Genomic DNA, 16,659 nt, shown 5'->3' on the forward strand with positions numbered 1-16,659 from the left:
GAAGACTCTAATTTTTAATTTCTTTATCTAATAAAGTTTTCCATGGGAGTAGAAGAAAAGACAGATCCCTACAAAAATATTTTTAATTTAGTGCTTTCTTTTTTGAAAGACACTGTATTACTAGCAGCAAATATTTATCGTGTAGCTTCTATTCGCAGAGTTCCATGCCAGACTCAGGGAGCACAGAATACTATAAAAACCAAGAGCCTCTATTTCATGTGCTGAACCAAGAATCTCCATTTCAAGTACAGGACTGTCTTAGTTTTCTGGCTGCTATAACAAATACAACACAACGGGTTGGTTTTAAAAAAAGGGGAATTAATTGTTTCATTGTTCAGAGGCTGGAAGACTTGCTTCATGAGGGGGCTGGGAGGGTGTCAGTTGTATTCAGGCTGGCCAGCAATCCTTGTATACTTATATCATGGAAATGCCCTCTCTCTTCTCTTCCAATTCTGTTGACTTCCCATTTCTGGCTCTTCCCGAAGACATTTTCTGACCGCAGCTGAATTTCTTTTGCTGTTAAAGGACTCCAGTAATACAAATTAACACCCAACCTCATTCAGTTGGGCCACAACTTTAACCAAAAAAATGTCTTCAAGAGGCCCTATTCACAATGGGTACACACCCACAGGAATGTGTTTCAAGACCAAGAACATATCTATATCGGGACACATAATCCAATCTACCACAATGACCAAGAACCTCCATTCTGTATAGGAAAACAAAGTTCATCTGAAGTGAGCACATAAAAAATAAATAACGAGACAAAAATCACATATGCTAAGAGACAAATATGTGGTCGAGAAAGAATTATAAAAACAGAGGTAATTTTTGAAAAAAAGTCAAACTGGTCTAAAGACATAAAAATGAGGGAGGAATATATATTAAGTGTTTGGGAACAATTAATTGCTTCATTTATTTTGATCATAGCATTTGTGGAGGAGAGTGTAGATGATGTTGTTTGAAAATGTGATAGCCAAAGGATGAAAAGTCTTGAAAAGCAGCCCAAGAAGTGTGAATATTACCCTACAGATGTAAGGGAAAACCATTGATAATTTTAAGTAAAGGATTTCAAGGCAAAATACTACACACACATGTTCACTTAAAAAGATTCAAATGCGAGAAACCAGAAGCAAGACCAATCAAGATGTAAGTCTTGGGGTAAGATATAGAGGCCTGAACAACAATGGCCGGTATGGACAAGGAAAGAAACACAAGGATTTGTGAGCTCTTTGCAAAGAAATATTAAGACTTGGTAAATATCTAAATATAGGAAAAGATGGAGAAGGAGAATTTGAAGACATAGATCTGCCAACATATCTTCTAGCTTGGATTTCACATTTTGCGATGTGAAACTCCATTCAATATTTGGCAACTCATTTCATTTTTGGGTGGCCTTAATTACTAGACAGTTTTCTATTTGTCAAAAATCTCACCGGAAGGCAACTTTATCTTTTGATCCTAGGTTTTCCCAAACACAAATCACATATGCTTCTTAGCCAAAACACTTTGGAGACTCTAGTCTATTAATAAACTCTAAGATTGAGTTCATTCCTTGTAATAGCTACATTATTCTGTTGACTCATTCATCAGATTAAGACCTGTCTCTGCGATTTGAGGAGATGGGTACAATTGAGGCCATTGCCCCCACCCTCTGTGGCTCTTGATTTTGCTAATTGCATGTGTGGGCACAAGATTGGGAAAGGCTGTTGCATGCTTAGAGATCTAGAAAAGCAGATCTGACCACTCAGTGCCTAATGGACTGGCTCCTTACCTCTTAACTGTTCCTTTTCTGTTTTAGATTCTTGAAAAGTTCCAGTTGAGGTGAATTCAGCAGGTTCTGTATGTTGGAAAGAATCTGAAAAGTAAAGGCTTGGGCAGTAAGAACTCAGATTAATCTACACTGGTGTGTATTCAAATTTGTTGTTGTTGGAGGAAGTGTTTGCTGAGATAGGAGGAGTGTCCTCTTCATCCTCTGGAGAACATAAACTCCCCGGAGCAGTAGTAGCTCAATGATGTCTGCTATGTATCTGTGGCCTTTGGTCAAAGGGTAGAGTTAGTGCTGTCAATTATCCTTTATTATCCATGCATATTTTTAAACTTGAACTTCAGTGAAGACCATAATTCTTGATGTCTATTTTAGTTATCTGTCCTTATGTTACAAACCATCCCAAATTTTAATGGATTAAAACAACATTTATTTTGCTCATCAACCAGAACAGCTACTGCAACCAGTCCCTCTTTATCAAGTCACCCATTGTCTTCATGGCACTCAACACTGTATGGCACCATCTCATTTGTTGATTAATGTATACTCTTTCTCTCAGAGTAGAAAGTAAGTCCTCTGAGAACAGGGACTTCTTTGGCCTGGTAGCTGCAATATTCCAGGAACTATGCTTATTGCCAAGGTATCAGTGAAGAATATGATCCATGATTTGCCCTCAAGAAATTAATTTTTTACTAGGTATTGGGGATTGAATCATGTCCTGCACAAAAGACATGTTCAGGACCCAATCCCTCATCTTGGGGGTGTGAAACCATTTGTAAATATCACCTTTGAAGAAGTTATTAATTAAGGTGCACCCAAAATTCAATGAGGGTGGGCTTTATTCCAATATGGCAGAAGTCCTTGGAAGTGAAAAAAAGCCACGAGAAGAGCAAGAAGCTGGAAGTCAATGAAACCCAGAAGAGAAAGGAGAAGATGCTGCCATGTGCATCGCCATGCGACAGAAAAGCCAAGGAGCAAGGATTACCACTTATCAGTACCAGAATGCCATGGTTTTGGAGAAAGAAAGCATCACCGTGCTGACACCTTGATTTTGGACTTCTCTTAGCCTCAAAACTGTAGCCAATAAATTTCCATTGTTTAAGTCAACCCATTGTATGGTATTTGTTTTGGCAGTCAGGAAACTGAAGCACTGGAAAGGAGAGAACAATGTGCATAAAATTACAATCAATATATAATTATTAATACTGTTCTTGGCATTAAAGAGATGCCCCTATGTCTTCTTTGCATGAACTATTATTTTAGAACTTCTCTATGTTGTACTAATAAATATAATTCTTGATGTCTATTTTAGTTATCTCTCCCTATGTTGCAGACCATTCCAAACTAAATGGATTAAAACAACATTTATTTTGCTCATGAATCTGTAATTTGGACAGGCCTCTTTCTGTGCTCCTCTTGGTGATAGTGATCTTAGAGGGCCTTTTGTCTGTTTGAAAGGGTCTGCAAGCTATCCCATAAATTTTTCTGAGGTCTTAACAAGCAGTTTTACAGTTTTATCCCTTGGCTTTATCTTTAGACCTTGTTCTTCTGAGAATGCCCTAGATTTGATCTTTGCCAAAAGCTATTGCTTAATTATAGTATCTTTTGCAATCTGGTGAAGCAGGGGATGAGAAACTATCTTATTTCTGAACTCAGCAAGCCAGGCCCCTTTATGTTTGACTATTCTTTCTTTAGCTCTTCTTTTCCTCTCACATTTTGCTATAAGCAAATAGAAGAAGCCATGGCAGCACCTTAAATACTCTTCTTGGAAAATTCTTCAACTAGATAATCCAATTCCTAAGATATATTTTCTATTTTTCACCTTTAGACAAGTGGAGTGTCAAAGAAGTTATGGCCATCTGTTAAAGCTACCAGAGTATTTAAATACAATGAAAAGCATGATTTTAACAAAAAATAACTAAACCAAGAGTATCAAAACACAGATCCTAATTACAACTTTGTCATTAAATGGCAAAATCGCCATATCTGGGTTAAAATGCAGAAAAGGATTTTGCAATAAATGAAGTAAGAAGTGATTATTTTCAAGAAAATTAAATAAATCCAGTAAGCAAGTAATTTCAATAAATAGAAATAAGGAATGAAAATTAGTCTGGCATGTCTTGTTTAAGATGAAGCTACAACGGTTACTTGTGATATTCCTATTTATAAAACATTCCTGAAACATGCCTCTAATCACCTTTTATAAGTATTCAAGGGATTTATACAAAACACTCCTATTATGAAATTCTGAGAATTGCCCCATTTAGTTTCCCAGTAACAGTCTAGGGTTCCAGTGTCTCTCAGAAGTTAGAAACAACATTTAAATATTGTTAGTGTAGGCTTCTCTTAACACTTAAGATGGAAACTTTCATAAGCAATAGACTTGAACTTATATAAAGTGAAGTGTCAATTATCATCTCCCCATCAATCCTGACCTTCAATTCTATTCCAGGGAGATGTGTCATGTGTCAGCTTGGCCAGGTGATGGTGCCCCGTTGTCTAGTCAAGCAAGCGCTGGCCCATCTGTTACGGTGAGGACATTTCACGAACTTAAATCATGAGCACGTTGGTTGCATCCATGGCTGATTACATCTGTAGTCAGCTAAGGGGAGTGTCTTCTTCAATGAGTACTTAATCTAATCACCGGAAGCCTTTTAAGGAGAATTCAGAAGAGAGAATCTCTTTCCAATTCTGCCAGCCAGTCTCTCCTGGGTAGTTCATTGAGGATCTTCATTGGAGCTGCCAGCTTGCAGCCTGCCCTACAGATTTTGGACTGTTCCCCATGATTGCATGAGACACTTCTATAAATCTCATGTTTGCAGATATTCTTTTGGGTCTGTTTCTCCAGCAAAACTGACAAATACAGTCACCTTAGCATTAAAAAGAGCCATTATGGTCATCTCACACAGTGAAATTCCACTACCAAAGTTCTCACTTCTGACACATAATCGTTTAGGAAGTAGGACACAATGATATCATGAAGACCTGTGAAAATGAAGGAAGTTTAGGCATCAATCTTTCGGCAATGGAAAATCACTGGAGAATCTTGAACAAGAAAGTATTGAGATTGAAATAAGTGGGCAATTATGCAATCACTGAATGATAGAACTAGCAAAGTGTTTTTTATTTTTATTTTTATCTTAATTTTTTTGTATGCTGTGTGGTGGGGGTCACATTTCATTCTTTTTTCCATGTGAGTATCTGGTTATTGCAGCATCATTTGTTGAATTGCTTGTTTGCTTTTTGTTTGCTTACTTTTTTGTTTGTTTTGGAAAGTACATGGGCCAGGAATCGTTTCCCTCATGGAAGGTGAGAATTCTACCAATGAACTACCCTTGCACCCCTGCAAAGTGTTATTTTAATAAAATATTTAAAGGAGATCAATTAAATTTAAAAATCAGCATTATTTATATAATTTTAAAGATTTCCAAGGACAAGCCTTTGATAATAGCATCAAGAGAGATGATTTTTTTGTTTGTTTTTCTTTTTGTATGGGTAGGCTCCGGGTATCAAACCTGGGTCTCCAGCATGCCAGCTGAGAACTTTGCTTGCTGAATCACCATGGCCCACCCAAGAGAGTTGATATGTTTTTTTTAAAGTGTAGAAGCTATATTTGGGCTGATAATTCCTATGTATTCTTAATGTCACATCTAGTGCATACTTTGTATTTCTTATTAGAAGGCAAGCCCTCAAATGTGCCAAAAAGATAAAATACTTTAGAATAATTTTCAGAAACTAGCAAAAAGTGGGATATTTTGTTAAAAACACATACACAATTTAAACTCATATTCATTCTTGGATACCTGATGGGAATGTTGATCAAATCCTACCAAAATTATTAGATGTAATGTAAACAAACTAAGAGGTGCACTAGGAGACTCAATAACAGCAAATCCTCACATAGAGAACAAATTATATCTTTGGGAGAAAATGAACTGAGTTTTGAATTTTTATTAGCATGCTAGAGTTTGGGGTATGATTTGTTGCATGCTGCTAAAAAGTGTTAACAAAGACTTATAGGGCAAGAGATGAAAGAGTGATTATTTTCCTTTTACAAGAATTAAAAATTATTGATGATATTTCTTAAGTTGAAACAAAATACCTGTGAAATGGACAACAAAAGCAGTATTCCAAAAAAAATATATGTAGAACCAGAAAATGAAAACATTTGCATGTTTTTATTTTTTATAAAGGGTTCAAATATAAGAAAGCCCAATACTAATTTTGATATGACTATTATCTAACCATTTTTGATATGGCATAATTTTGATCGATTAAAGAGATATTTGAACCCAAGAAAACCATTATTTTTGGTTTTCTACATAATATTCAAGCATTGGAACGTAGAAAAAAGGAGAAATTATGAAAAATATATGGAACTAGATACTGTATTAAGAGATGGTGAAATTCATGCTATAAGTGACAGCAATATATTTGTTTTGTAATATTTTCTGTATTAATAATTTAAAGTGTTATCTAAAATTCATGGTTCATTTCTGAATTCCAGTTGCTGTATCAGCTGATCAAAGTTTCTTAAAATTGAAGTTAAGAAAAATATACTAAAGCCAACAATGGCATAAGGAAAGTAACCTTATCTCACATTACTAACATAGAACACATTATATGAAAGTGTTCTTTAAACAACATAATTATTGCTTTTGCTGAAAAATAAATTTAATGGCATAAATAAATACTAATTTATTAATCATGTATATCTTCGCTATACTGTTAATTCAAAAGTCATTGGGCCTTCAGCAGAACACACAGACATGCACAATAATAAATAAATTCACTTATCTGTGATATTTTACCAACTGTTATTGTTTCATGGCTGCCAAAACAAATATCATGCAATGAGTCAACTTAAACAATAGGAAATTATTGGGTTGGAGGCTAGGAGAAGCACAAAACCTAGGCTAAGAGAAGTACAAAATCAAGATGATTCTTTCTCTCAGGAGACTGGCATTCTGAATTGGCTGCCAGCCATCCTTGGTCCTTGGCTCTTTTTTTCCTGTGACAATGCACAGAGCAGCCTCTCTGGACTTCTCCTTTCTCTTCTGGGTTCCCTTGACTTTTAGGTTCTGGCTGTTCCCTCTTGGCATATCTGATTTTCATTTTGCTCATAAAGGACTCCGTCAATAGGATTAAGACCCATCTGATTCATCTGGGTCATACCTTAAGTGACATAACCGCATCAAAAAGGTCCTATTACAACAGGTTTATAGCCATGAGAGTGGATTAAGTTTAAGGACATGTTTTTCTGGTGTCAATAGCTCTAAGCCACCACACAGACTTCCAGTCATCTTTCTTTGCTAATTTTCACTAATATAAAAATTACAGCTTTACACATTTATATTTCAACATTTCCAAGGTATATTTGTCAAAGTAGTAGAGAAGAGCATATTATAATCAATGTGTATCTTAGCTTGATTTATAGCTTGTGTGCATAAAGATATACAGGATATGAGCCTCCATTTGTGTTCTGCCTCTGGCTTTGCAAATTTTCTAGACAGGACGTTTTCTCTCTCCAGTCTGGAAGCCCCTCCCTTTTTTTCTTTTTTTTTTTTCTATTTACAGATTCCAGCTCTTTTTTTTTTTTTGACATCTCTTCTTAAATTTCTCACATAAATCTTCAATTTTTCATACCCCAAAATAGAATTCTTCACTTCTTCACCAATTGCGACTACACACTCATTTATACCTCATTTAAAAAGCACCTTTATCTAGTCAATTATGATTACTTTTAAAAAAAAATTGTCTCTCTTTCTTGCCATCCCCCCAAGGGCACTCTGCAAATACGTCTTTATTCACTGTTCAAATAACCCTGGGATTTATCTGGGCGTCACCATGGACAAACCTACAAAATCTCATGACCTATTCAAGGTTCCATGCACTTATGGTGTTCGATTAAACTGCCCATATAAGTTAACTTAGGAAATGCACTTATCAAAATGTAAATTTTGTACCAAATAAACATTTTTTTGCCTTAGTCTCACACAGAAGTTTAAGTTTTAAAATATGAATGAACATCTATTTTCAACACCCTGCGATATTGACATTCCTTTGTTCTTCCTCATGCAAAAACATTTTTTAATTTTTACATTTAGCCACTATCATTTTACAGTCAAGCACTCCTAGATTATATCATCTCAGTTTTTATCATCTGTCTTTCCTCCTGGTTTTATAAAAGTCCCCAACTCGATTATTAATACCATCTTGATCAACCTCAATATACCCAATCCTTCATTCATAATGACTCTACATCCAAGATATAATTTTAAACTCTTCTCTCCATGTCTGTTACAGTTACCTTAACTGAAGCCATGATCATATTCTTTCTCTATAATTGCCTGCTATTTGCACTCATGACCCACCAACCCATTCTCTACAAAATAGTCAAAGGGATCTTCTCATTTATCAAGTCTTCCCTTGCATAAAACCCTTCAGTGTTTTGTCTTTGCATTTAGAATAAAATCCACAAGGCCCTGCAGTTACTGAGCCTTGTTGACTTCTCCAGACTTAAATCTTGAGATTTCTCCCTGCCTCGGTCATAGCATTCCAGCCACATTGTTCCTATGTTTCCATAACATCATATAGACATTAAAGCTCCTTTCATGAAAGAAATATAGTATTGCTACAGTGGGTAGTTTCACTTGATCAATTATTACAATTTGGTTGCTTAATTATAAAGTTTTGCAGAGTAACGGTTCTCAAACTGTGGTCAGTAGACATCATGACCCTTTATCACGTAGAACAAACTTATCTTCACAATGGTCCATACTTGCCTTTTTTCATGCTCATTGTCTCATGAGTTTACAGTGAACTGCAATGGAGTATACAATACAGATTTGTTAGTTTACAAATATGTTTATTTATTTCTTTTATTTTCCTGAGCCTTCATTGCATGCAACATCACAATAGATTGAATGCAGAAGCAGACATGAACTGTAAAACACTGTTATTCTTCCAATAAATTGCTTTGGAATATGGATGATTTTTTCAAAATTGTACTTTTATATTCATTTATAATGGGTTTATGTTATTTTTATATACATTAAAATATAAACATTTTTAAATGTATGTTTTTGTTTCTAACTTATTATATACTAATATATATAATCTACATAAATAAAAGTTCTTTGAGGGTCCTCAATATTTAAAACCAAAACATTTGAAAAGCCACACTAGATAGTAAGCTGCATGAGTGTGGAGATCATTTCTGCTGTGCTCATCCCTGTATGCCAGCACTTAGCATAGTGTCTGGCATAAGATATTTATTAAATGAACAAATGCATGGTTGCTGCAACAGTTTCAGTGGAGTTTGGGATGAGAACCAGATTTCTAGAAGTTTTAGATAGAGTGTGTAAATAGGAAATGTCATCAGTATGGGTAAACAACTTACTCCAAAGGTTTCTCAGCAATGAAATGAGATAAACAGGAAGGGTGCTATGGAAGAAGGCAGGGCCACAAGATTGTTTCAAGATGCAGGAATTTAGGCCTGTTTAGTTTGCACGTCCACATAGTTATGTGTTCAGGATTGTGATTTCTGCATGTGCTCTACATGAATTGCTTTTGTCTCATGTGTCATGAATAGTGACATTTGTGCTTAGAATTTGTTGATAGTCCTTTTGCAGATGTCCTCCCCCTTCCACTCCTCTGATATGGGGTCATAACAGAGGATTAAAGCATTTTGTAAGTCTCATTACTTTTGGGAGGGCCTCAAAGCATGGAATGTGCTTCTGGCTCCCCATGTATCATGGCTACAAAGAAAAGATAGACCAGTTGGACAAGTTGAAATACCAACCACTGTTTTAAAATGCAGTCATAAATGAAAGAAAATCTCCTTCCTTCGGTTTGCAATGGGAAGCGTAGCAATTACTGATATCACAGCCCTAGAAAACACCAATGAGGAATAAAACACAGTATGCAACACAAACACTGCCAAGTGAATATGTGCAAAGCTGAGAAGGAAGCAATCTGGACAAGCAGTTTCAAGGGCTGCAGTGCCATTCACTCTCTAGAATAACCCAGTACCTTTAAACATTTGCCTTTCCCTAGGGTGTTCTTTATCTGAATTTCTCTCTCTCTTTTTTTAAACTCTGATTTTGAACTACCAGCTGCTATATTTTTATGTGACTGCTGCTGCCTTAATTCCCATGAAGGTCAGTCTTGCCTGGCTGTTCAGAACACATGCAGCTATCGTCCTCTGATGGTTCCCACTTGCCAACTTAGAATTAAGAATAGGCCTTCCTAAAATCATAGACAGAGTAGAAAAGATTTAAAATGGTAAGGCAAAATCCATGGTATTATTTTAATAAGCACACCAAATATAAAATAAATAATGGATGCAAAAAATGGCTATGTGGAAATTGTTTTCATGTGATAAGGTCTGCAATTACAGCTTGGCAGAATGTATGTTCTCTCCATCAGAATAATTTAATATACAAGAATGTAGCAGGCCAAATGTGGCCCCCCAAGAGCTATGGCCATGTCATAAACTCCAGAACATGTGAATATTACCTTATATGGCAAAGCAGTGACTGTTGCCTTACATAGCAAAAGATGTAAATACATTCAGAATCTTGAGAGGAGGAGCTTATCTGGGATTATTCAGGTGGACACTAAAGGAAATCACACATATACTTAGAAGAGAGAGGGAGTTTTGAGGCAAATGCACAGGAGAGAATTGGGAAGAGGAGGAAGCGATGTGACCATGGAGACAGAGATTGGAGTGACATAGTCACAAATCAGGGAATGTCAGCAGCCACCAGAAGAAGCTGGAAGAGGCAAGGTGCAGATTCTCCCCTAGAGCCTCAGGAGGGAACATAGATCTGATGATGCCTTAATAATGGATCTGGCTTCCATAACTGTGAAAGAATTCATTTCTGTTGCTTGAAGCCACCCAGTTTGTGCTAATTTGTTATGGCAGTATGAGGAAATTTATACACAAGATAAACATTGGAGGCACATCACATTTGTTTTCTTCAGGTTCAATTTACATATACACACACATACATATATACATGTACACACACATCATGTACATACATACACACAGACACAAATGTACCTTCTCTTTAGGCTGACAGGAGATTCAATTAAGGAAATTGAGTCCAAAATATTTGGCACCTTTGAGTTAAGACTGAGCTGTGAATATGTTCTACACCTCTTCCCTATATATGCACACATTAATAGTATGTGAGAATTTATAGTATATGAGATGCTTAAATTGGCAAGAAGTGAGTGTTTCTAATGTTGAGGGAACTGTTGATTGCACCCATGTAGACATTAAAACTCTTTTCACAAAATAAATATCCCTTTGCAGCAGAAGGCACCAGCACTCTGTGAATGTATAAGTGAGATGTGATCACAATCATTGTACTGTAAACATCTGTTTGAATTTCCCAGGATCTTGCCATGATTCCTACATTTTGTCTAATTTATCACTACACCATCTGGTTGAAGATAGATTGATCACTGGTGGTTGGATTATCGGGTAAGTAGTGCTTATGATTATTATCATGTGCATGAAAATACCTTGAAATTATATTTAATGTGAATTAATTTTTAGGTGACAGTGGGTGTCTCAGAGGCCACATTTGTTTACAGCATGGGAACTACAGTAGAACAAAGACGCAATTGTATAATCAGCTATATGCAAATATTCATGGAAATGTGATTTCAAATTTGATCCTAAGCCTTTTTAAATGTAAAGCAGCTACATTTGGTACCTTTGATAGGACACAACCCACAAGTCTGGCAACCTTTATGCTAGGCAATGACAGAGTAAGTTGCCGGCTGAGGAAGTAACCATCTGCATTGGGGAAGAGCCCTGGGCAATCTCACAGCTTAGGTTCTTCAAGTCCTGACATTGCTGGTCAAGTGCAGTTGCTAATGGGAACAAGCCTTGGATCTGTAGACCACAGATACTGCGGGCATGAATCATGAGCTATAACTCGATTTGATATATTGAAGCAGTATCATTCGTCAAATGAATGTGGGTTTTTTTTTTTTTTTTACAAATTAAAACTTTAAAATATAGGTATCTTAAAATCAAAGAATTAATTTTGATTACTGTGCTACAATTTCAGATTATTTTTATTCACATAAATTTTATTTTATGGCCAAATTAATTTGAATTTTAATGAGACTACAACCCTTATGCTATTGTGCAACTTACTATCATAATGTGTTTAAATTCCCAAGAATCCCTATGCATCCTTTGATCCTTTAATCTTAAAGGTTGTATGTCTGTGTGGACATAATTAAAAATTTACCAAAACCAAATTAACTTTGAATACCATCTATTTCAATATGACAATATTTGAAGCTATGATGCTGTATGCCACTGTACCACATCATTTATTCATATTGATATATGGTTAAGACTTGATACATATTAACACTGAAATCGAAAGTGTACACACACATTTCAGCATTCTACCAACATGATTATACTTAGCTACTGATCTGCATCAGATGACAATACCTTCTTGCTAACCAACAGTAAATCACCCAACCAACAGATACTCGTCTGCATTGCAAGTGACAGAAATACTTTTCATGAATAATTATAAAGTGAAAAGAGATGGTTATGAACAAATACAGAACAGATTTACTCAAAACACTGTTGGATTAAGTAATCATAGGTGATTTTTTAACTAGTCACAGCAATTTGTAACCATGCCTTAATTTCTATTCTGTATTCTCTTTTCCATTATTTCAAATATGAAAATGATATTGCCCCTAAAGAGACTATTGCTAATGTCATGGCTTCAGGCATCCCTGCTGTAGATTCAATGACGATTTGTTCTGACAGCCAGTATTCCCATAATCTCCCAGAGTTACTGCCAGACCCATCCACTCCCAACTCTTGTCATAAACCCAGCCAAGTACACTTGCCTCCTTTTGCTCCACAAAGAAAGTTCTATCTGTGGGTATTAAATTTCACTAAATCATAATAAAAGGACATTCCTGCTGCAAACATGAGATTAGACCTCTCTGAAATAATAGGCAAATCCATGTACTTCCTCCCCAAGGTGAAAGCTGCTGACAGACTTGTCTCCATGTGGATGCCTGAGAAGATGGAATCTTCCCAAGCCTTTTCTCAATAGAGATTTGGATATAAAGGGGGCCTGGAGCCCAAGAATAATGGGATGGGCATGAATCCTGGAGCTCTTTGGCCTACGGTGTCAGGGAGAACCTTGAAGAAGATAAACAGAGCCTTGCACCCCCGTGGGTTTTGAGGGGGCTGGAGCACCATTACCAGCCTGTCCCAGACACAAGAAAGAATTTGGAAAGTTTCAGTGAAGGTTTCCAAAACATGGGTTTCCATATAGCTCTTGCTATGGCAGGACCCAGTTTGCATGGGTCTAAGGGTAAAACTACTTTTATTGTTCCATTAGTATTTCCATCTTGTGCTTGTGTGTGTGTGTGCTTACACAAGTGTGGGTTGTGTATTTTACACAAGTGAGTTCAAATATTCCATATTATTTATAAATTCTTTTTTTAACATTTAAAAATCATTTTTTTAAAGGTGTGAAGGGGGAAAGAATTGGTTGGGATCAGATTGCTATTGCTAGACTAAATTGCTCAGTCCTTCTGTAATGAGGACTAAATATTAATTCCTTCTCCAGGAAAAGACATTTTTTCCTGAAGGGGGAATAAGGTAGGAGTGAACAAGATTTATGTGTGGATGATGCGAGGCCCAAGGGGAGGATCCATTAGGTACATCACAGCTTATTATAGAGAGGAAGCTGTGATAAAGAGAGAAATTTTTTTGCATCTGTATGTCACAAAGCAGCACCACATTGTGATGTTAGTTCTATGGTATTTGAATCAGAAAGGAAAAAAAGATTCTAGTTAATGTAGAGCATGGCAGAAGAGAAGTATTTGGGGAGGGGGGTGTCCTCGAATTATCTGAGAATAAACATGCCCTAAGGAATTAGACCTCAGGGAACCCTGGGCACGGTTGTATTGAGGAGAGCTGCTGTGATGCCAGGAGGTTATGTGAGTAGAGAAAAAGAGTTCAAGAGGGAAATGCTGCAAACATTAAGAGTATGGATTCAGGACGCCCAGGTTTGTGATCCAGCTCAGATAATAGTTTGCTGGATGATCACGGTTAAGTTCTTTTACCATTTATTGTCCAGTATCCTCAGCAGTAAAACTGGGGCTAAGGTAGTAATAGTATCAATATTTACCTTATAGATAAACATTTCTTTTCTGTACTAAATATTTAGCACAGTGCCTGCAAATAGGAAACACTCAATAACAGTTAGGTAATATTTTCCTTTTATCACTTTATTATATTTAACTCAGACAGTGGAGTTGAGAGTTTCAGTTGTTTACCTAAAGCTCCAGATGGTGTTACATGGAGTTATTATTTTGCTGTGGTGGGGAGAGGTTTTTAACTCTATTATATCCCCTGATAATTGGAATGAGCTTTGAAGTTTGACAAAATTGGCATCTGTGCTTGTTCACCTGGGATTCATTCCTGAACTAATTTGAGTGTCAATGACCTCACCTGTTAAAGCCTATATGGAAAGTATCAGACACATAGTAGGCATTCAGGACAGTTTATTTTCCTGAATCCTTGTCCTTTTTCTTAATTTTGTCTTTACATTGAAGAAGAAGTGACAGAAAGTATAAATGAAAGATGTTTGGGTTCCAACCAATCTACATGCTAAATAGCTGCCATTTTTCCTTAGGCCCTTATGGTTCTAGAGGGAGCAGCTTAGACTATTTAGGGTTAATCACTGATGCTTTAAGTTGGTTGTTATCAACCCCTTTTCAAAGGCTGTTCTGCTGGGTTCTGTTGATGCAGTTTCTTGTTTCCTGTGGCTTTCTCTTTCTGACTAAATTTCATTCTCTTATAAAGGACTCCATTATAAGGATTAAGACCTATCGTGATTGAACTGGGCTACAACTTAATTGAAGTAGACTCATAAAAAGATCTTACTTACAATGAGTTCACACCCACAGATATGGATTAAGTTTAAGAACATTTTCTTCTGGGTTACCTATAGCTTCCAACCACCACAATTTCATATCATTCAATTTTACCATCAAAGTATGTAGTTCTTCAAATTTGAGTGGGCATCAAAATCACCTGGAGGGTTTATTAAAACACAGATTGCTGGACCACAACTCCAAAATTTCTGATTTAGCAGCTCTGGAGTGGGACCCAAGAACATGCATTTCTTACAAGTTCCCACATGATATTGATGCTGCTGGTCCTGGAAAAGGAAAACAAATTTTTAGGGTTTGAGGGGCATTTATAAAGAAGAAAGCCTTAGAATCTGAGGAATCTAACTTGACTACAGTTTGACAACTTACTTTGTCATTGTAAAGCTTTAGCTGGGAGAAATGCTGATGCATTCCGGTCTTATCTACAGCCTTTTCAACCCTTTCGCTCTTTCCCATCATCCATGATGGTCATCAAAGAAAGTGCAGAACTTGAAGCTAAAGTCATCTCTAAAGCAGAGAGAGATACCCAAAGCTCTTTTCTCTCCTGGATTGCTCCATGTCAGAGAGTTTCATGGACTCATCTTTCACCTGCATCTTAATGATGGTATTCCCAGAGATTCCTGCCCTGTTATTCTATAGCCTTAGACACATCCATTTCCTCAAAGAGTTGAAGAACCTTATCCTCTCTGACTTGATGAATAAACATGTCCCTTGCTTCCAGCCTCATCCACATTCTTTGGTATCCTAGGTTTATGACTGTTATGTCCATGCCTCCACTCCAGCTACTGAACACGGAGTCAGGTTCAATGACTCAGTGTGGCATATGGGGCCACAGCCATGTTCTCCTGATGGCCTAAATGAATCAAGGGACTTCTCACTTGGATACTTTCCTAGCATCTAGTGAGAATCTCTGGTGGTGCAAAGACAAATAATGCCTGCTCCCTGCTCCTTGACTGTCAAAATTATTACTATTACCGTACCTGAATGCCACATCCACACAAACTAGTCATTCATAAAAGAGAGACCATTCATTAATCAGATAAACAGAAGGCAATAAACACCCTGAGAAACTCCTGCTCATGCCACTTACATATATTAGGAGAGCAACTAAAGATTGAGAATGAATCTACTGTCAGTGGCACCCAGTCATTGATAACACATGGAGCTTTTTTCTACATATCTCTTACCACTAAGGTGACCTCATAACTTTTCAGTCAATCCGGACACTTTCAGAATGATGGACATGCTATTAATCAAGCCAGGACAACATGCATAAACAGGACTGTGCTATGAAAACTAGGTCACCCTACCATCAGACATGAAGACATTTGCAGGAATTGGAGATCAGAAGGGAGAAGTTTAATCCTCATTCTCACCACTCCACAACACACACACACACACACACACACACACACACACACACACGGATATGAAGGAGATAAAAACAGTTCTCATTTCAAGATCAAGCGATATATCTATACATACATGCACCTGTGAGAGACCCATAGCCTCACTCCCTCAGCAGGCAAAATTTCTCCTGGACTTTCTTGCTTGTGCCCTCACCTCCACCACATACCTCCTTGGCCCATCTATAAAACTCAAAGTTCCCACCTCTTCTTCAATCATAGTCTCTCTGCTTTGTGCTTTTTTATTGCTAGAGGAGTGGGCATGGGGAGAGGTGGTTTGACTGCAGGCAAGAATATCTTAAAGGAGAACAAAGAGAAGAATCTAAAAGAACATCTCATATTGCTAGGTTTAATTTCCTGCAAGCTTATCTTTGAGCATTACATAAATGGAATATCCTTTTCTGAACCTGAGTCACATGACAAAAATCCCTCTTGTAGAAATTATGTCAGCCTAGAAAGACCCTAAACTGTATGATCTTTTCATCTGCAATCACCCGTGAATTTCCAGAGAGTTTAAAG

This window comes from Tamandua tetradactyla, chromosome 5 (genome assembly GCF_023851605.1).
Source record: "Tamandua tetradactyla isolate mTamTet1 chromosome 5, mTamTet1.pri, whole genome shotgun sequence".
NCBI lineage: Eukaryota > Metazoa > Chordata > Mammalia > Pilosa > Myrmecophagidae > Tamandua > Tamandua tetradactyla.